General features: G+C 33.4%; 1 long non-coding RNA gene across 1 annotated transcript; it reads right to left on the bottom strand.

Moving 5' to 3' along the window:
* Positions 1-1,545: 1,545 nt before the first annotated feature.
* LOC145792413 (uncharacterized) lies at positions 1,546-3,544 on the bottom strand. Its single transcript, XR_014331818.1, has 3 exons — positions 3,517-3,544; positions 3,382-3,421; positions 1,546-1,678 (listed from the first exon to the last, which is right to left on the bottom strand). It is a non-coding gene; the product is annotated as an uncharacterized LOC145792413 (long non-coding RNA).
* Between the last annotated feature and the right edge of the window lie 2,687 nt (positions 3,545-6,231).

Here is a 6,231-nt window from a genome sequence, read left to right as displayed (position 1 = left end):
TACGAAAAGAACTTGCACCATTTACATAGGATATTAATACCACTATAAAAATACAAATATTCTTACTATACAATAAAGATTATAAATTTGAACTTTGAAAAAGTCTAAAAATTAATAAATCGATAACAAAATCAGGTACAATCATCTTATATAAAAGGGGTAGTTATGTGTAAATCCTAATACGTTAACTTATTATCTAATCAGTCCTATGAAAAAAATTTGTTATAAAAAAAGTCACAATTGTAAGTTTTAGCGACAATTTATAAAAATCATGACAAAAAAAGTCACTAATTGTCAATTTTTAGTGACGTATGTAAAAGATTGTCACAAAAAAATTATTTTTAGCGACAATTTTATCAAGACTTATTTTCAATAAGATTTCATGGAAATTAAGTCTAACTATTAGGACCTATTGGTAGTTTACCCAAGATTGGATGGGGATAAATTACACTTACACTTTCTGAGATTTAGGTTTAATATATATTATCCTTAATCTTTGGAAATTTACACTAACTCCATTGTTATTGTAATTATTTAGACGGAGTGAAAATATTGAACGCATGCACTTTCTTTTTTCTTACTTTACTTTTTTTTTTTTAAAATGTAATTTCCTTTGTTTTTCTGTTACGAGTCACTACAAGAATAAACACATTTGCCGACTAAAGATTTGGTCGGCAAAAGTCCAATTTTTGGTCGGAAAAACATATTCCCGACCAATTTTTTTGGTCGCCAAGTTGGTCGGCAATTGAGGGTCGCGGAAAGTAATTACCAACTAAAAAGATTTTTAGTCGGCAAAACGTTCTATTTAGCGACTAAATTGTTGGTCGCTAAACATATAATTATCGCGACTAACCTATTTAGTCGCGAAAAGACTTTGGTCGGCAAAAATTACATTCAACGACCATACATGTTAGTCGCTAATTTGGTCGGCAAAATTAATTTCAACGACCAACAAAATTGGTCGGCAAAAATTACACTCCAGGGCCAAAACTTCTTCATCGCTAAATAATAGTTTTTACGACCAAAAAATTTGGTCACCATTTGTTAATTTTCGCGACCAAAACTTTTAGTCGGCAAAAGTGAGATTCCACGACCAAGAGTTGTTTTGGTCGGCAATAGATGTATTTTTTGCGACCAAAACTCTTAGTCAGCAATTGTCATTTTTTGCGAAAAAAAATTATTTATTTGTCCCCACTAATAAATTGGTCGCCAAAAGCAGGAAAACAATACATCTGGAATTCCTAATAATTCATTCAATCCATAATAAACCTATAATTTTAAAGCATCATACAAATCAACTGAATCATTAACATTCGACACAATACATAATTCATTAACATTCGACACAATCCAACATTCAATCCATTTTTTTTTTTTTGAACAATCAATTTTTGTTTATAAACATTCAATTCAATATTGAACAAAATTCATTCAACCCAACCGATAAATAACATTAAAATTCATCATATTTTCCTGCTCAATCCCAAACTTTACAATCATTCCATTCAAAACATTAATTGAGACAAGTTTTAAATATCCATCCATTGAAAACCAGTAAGTAATTGAACAAAAATTAAAAGGAAAATCAATGAAGGAATCCAAAAAAAATTCTACAACAGGAAGGAATATATATGGTTTTGAAGCATCAGCCTTGTGCTTGATCGTTTTTGGAAGTCACCTACAAATAAAATAAGAAAAGTTAGAATCTAGAAACATATCCAAAATGAAGTATTCTCATAAAAAAAATTAACCATATGGCAAAAAATTTATATGATTACATTACAAACATTTGATGATGACTATACCACAATTAATATCCTCCAATTCAAATCTAAACTAGAGGCAATTCAAATCCTATATATAAAATAAATGCACAACATGACCCTTCACCATATTGTTCCCTTAATGCTGTGGACACTGAACATTGATTTGTTTGGTGAGATAACCAACATTACACACAACTTAAAACAATATCATCACTTTACTATTATAACCTCCAACAAAGATATAACACCTAATAAAAGTAGGAAAAAAGAAGTGGGAATAAAAAGAAAGCTAAAGCTGAAATGAACAAATTTGAATCATCACAATTAATTAGGTGATTGCCTTCAAATTCAGAAACACATTGAAAACATAATGAGAAACATATATTTCAAGATCTTGTTTCTCATTATGTTTTCAATGTGTTTCTTGTCAACAATATATGTTTACTACCACCTAATTAACTGTGATGATTCGTTACTCTGTCCTTTTACGTTACTCTGCCCTTTTAGTTCCTTCTAAAACAATATATTGCATATTTACCAACAAAAAACAAGCCCTAATATGTTACTCTGTCCTTTTAGTTCCTTCTTAACAATTAGGATTGCTGACTTTTGTCCTTTTTTATATGTTGTGTGTGCATGCAGTGGGGAAGAGTGTATTAAAAATTAATAATAAATAAATAAATAAATAAAAAGCAAAGTTACTATTGAATTAATAATAGAATCCAAAATATTTGACCCTGAGCACATAGAACAAAAAGAAAGTTGGTTGGACAATCATATTTATGCCATGTATATGTGGATTTGTTCTATCATACAATTTTTTTCTATTAAAAATATGCTATCACATGCACATCTGCAGGTCCTATAAAAATGTCAACCTAAAAAGATTTTGCCATCAAATTAGGTCACATAAGCACACTTATCTATTGAGTTACAGAAATTGATGAAGCAAATTTTTTTGTTAAATGCACCATCTCGCTACTGCATATTAGCAGATTTCCTAGTTTACCTTGCACCACAATATCCTTACTTGAAGTATTGACCAATAAAACATTGGTTACTATTGTTTTTACAATCAGTTCAATTTAGATTGTCATAGATTTGATATTGAGAGAGATATCTCAACAAGTGTGCGATACCAAAGCAGGCCAGATGACAACAAATCATGCTCCATATCATTTACAAATAATTTTTTGATAGTGGAGAAGCTTAGATGACAAAATTATACTGCTCATGTCCATGGACCAATCAATTGATGTAATAAAACAAAAACTGCTCTCATTCCACGCCATGGTAAAAGATAATGCAAATGATAAAATGAAAGTTGTTAATATTATTGACTTCATCAAACTTGATACTATAGGCAAAATGTGTCAATAAAATAATAGTTTATTCCCCCCATCAAAAATAAGTGCACAAATCCAAGTACTTGGAAGTTTTCCCAATAAATTTATGAAATGGAGCCAGTAGTTATAATATTCTAAGATTCCATTCAGCATCAGGGTTAATGTATGTAACTAGTAGATAAACTCCAAGGGATAGACCAAACCATAGTAAAAGATAATGCACATGATAAAATGGAAATAAGTTCGTCAAACTAAAAAATCTGGGAAACCTGTTCATAGCCACCAAGTCTGATGACTGCTCTCCATAACCTAACTCACATATAGAAGAAACATTAGTGCAAATCAGGAAGCGCCCAAAAAATTAAAGCAAGCAAATTTGGCAATTAGGGTCACTCATAACTCACTTGAGGCAATTTAATGGCTCTCCATAAAATCTTGGGGTTTTCAATTCCAAGCACCTCTCTTTGTGGAAAGTTTCCAGCTCCTTCATGAATGCTGCTTGCTCTTCCTCTGTTCCGGCCTCATCGCCCCCATTAGCATTTGTTTCCAAGAACGACTTCTTTGAGGTCTTGTATGATAAATCCCTGCAAACAAACAAGCTATACTGCTGGTTACTAGTATCGTGAGAGGGAATCCTTCCCATATAAATCTTTTTGTTCCTATGAGGATGTTTTGTAGAGGGCAAAGAAAATGAAAGAGAAATGAGAAATAAAGTAGAAGTTAATTTATTTTTTCTTTTAGGGAATGCCATAAGTTTTCCTCCTGTTGTTGCCAAAACTGGAACAGGTAATTTTAAAATGCTTAGATAGTTAGAGTTGCATTGGTGAAGAAGAAAATACTTACAAATACTTCAATGATTTGAGACCAAACAGAGCAGGAGCTATTTCCCCAGTCAAATCACTAGAGGAAAGGTTCCTGAATGAAAGAAATGCAACTCCATTTAGAGATTAAATGGTTATGGTCAGTGTTGATATATAGGCATAAAATTTTTAGGAAACTCACAATGACGTCATTTTTGGTGAATTGTTACCATTGTAGCTGCAATTTACATTATTCCATGAAGAATTCATTGGCTTGCACGGATCTCCTTGCCAATTTTTCTTCACCCGATACGTCAATGAGATATTCACCATAGCATCAACTAATATTTTAGAAGGTAAAAAGAGAATGATATGAAACAAGTTAAGCCAAATAGAGGAGAATGAAACAAGAACAGATGAAAAGCAGTATAGATGAGAAAAATGAACATGGTGTTTGTGCAAATTAATTTCAAACGAGTGTTGATTTGTAAAAATTAAGAACCCGACATTGAGAAGTTATTACAAGCAATAAAATGCTGCAAAACAAAGAAACCTGTATGCTTGTCTACATCAGGGCCACGTCCAGAAATATAATGAGGGCATGAGAGTGATTGAGTTACTTGAGAGGGTAAAGCTAGCGGCTGATGGTGGAAACCGTGGTGGCTAAGAGTAGCAGCAACACTGCAGGAAAAAAAATGCTAGGGTTCACAAATTAGGGGTGAAAGAGAGAGACATACAGAGACAGAGACAGAGGAAGAAGGAGGAAATACCTGGTGGATGAGAGCTTCGGAGGTTGGTTGGGGCGAGGAACTCATGCGTCTGTGGTAAAGAGGAAAAAGCAATTGGCGAAAAGAATCGATTACAAATTACAGCCAAATCACTAAATCTAATCTACCACACCAATAATCAGGTCAAAAGACCATAAATCTAGAACACAAATCAAAACCCATTTACTTATTTCACAGAAATCAAAATCCTACAACATCAAAAAAAATAATACTCTAGAGTTAGAGTGAAATGGGAAGAGAGAGAAAGAAAAACTTGAATGTCGATGGGAGGCGAGACAATGGTGAGCGGCAGTGGCCGTGTGATGATGTGCGACAGTGGAAGATGAGAGGCGGTAGTCATGTGCAACGGTGAGATGAGCGGCGGTGGTGATTCATTCCCTGTGTGAAAGAAAGAGAGCAAGAGAGAGGGAGAGAGAACCTGCTTGCTTGTGAAGGACTAAGAGACTGATAGCGCAAGACAGAGGGAGAGAGAACCTATGATCTGCGGCGGTGGCGGTGGTGATTTGCGGTTGCGGCCGTGGCAATGTGCGACGTACGGTGAGCGATGGTGGTGAGGGACTGCGCTGAGATGAGGTGGGGTGAGGTTTGGTGGTGATGTATAAGAGAGAGGACTTTTGTGTTTGTTCGAAACGAGAATGGAAGAGGGCGCGAATATTAAAAGTAATTTCCCCCGCAAAGTTTTAGACCAATTTAACGACTAAATTGGTTATTTGTCGGCAAATAACGCATATAGTATGACTAAAACTTCTTGTAGCTAGAACTTTTCGTAAAAAAAACTTTAAAAAAATCCCTATATACCAAAAATACAAATAATAAAAAAATACTAAAATTTAATATATTTTTCGTTCTTGTAGATTTATTAATTTTTGAAAATATTTTTTTACAATAGTTTACTTTTTAGATACATTTAAGTAAGATACATCTAAAAAAGTAAAAAAAAAATACTTAAAATTTTTAAAATATTCACTAAAAAAAACACGAAAAACAAAAGCGTGAGAGAATCGATGGCAGAGAGAGAGAGACACGTATTTAAGCCCTAACTCATTTTAGGCCTCGTTTGGGAACATGCTAATTTAGTAACTTTTTGGCTATTTGGCTAAAAAGGTAGGTAAAAAAAACTTGTATGTTTGGGATGACTTTTTGGCTAATTACGAAAAGATGTGCAAAAAGTAGAGAGAAAAGAGAATCTTTGACTTTTTAGAATGGGTTGTTGGCTTTTTGGCTAATTTAGTAACTTTTTGGCTAATTGGCTAAAAATAGCCGCTTGCCAAACGAGGCCGTAGTGTGTTTGAAATCCCTCTAGAGTTCCTTACCAAATTAATTTAAAAATCCCTCCAAAATGATAATAAATAAAAAGTAAAAGAAAGAGATAGAGACATAGAGAGAAAGAGAGAGAGAGAGACAGGGAGAGAAAGAGATAGAGACAGAGACAGAGAGAAACAAAAGATGAGTAACAGATAGACAAAGAAAGAGAGAGAAAGAGAGCCAAAAGAGATGATCGAGAGAAAAACATAGAAAAAGAGAGAGATAG

Source organism: Camellia sinensis, chromosome 6, assembly GCF_055761805.1.
Source record: "Camellia sinensis isolate YWXY chromosome 6, ASM5576180v1, whole genome shotgun sequence".
Lineage (NCBI taxonomy): Eukaryota > Viridiplantae > Streptophyta > Magnoliopsida > Ericales > Theaceae > Camellia > Camellia sinensis.
This window is presented reverse-complemented; position numbering and strand designations above follow the sequence as displayed.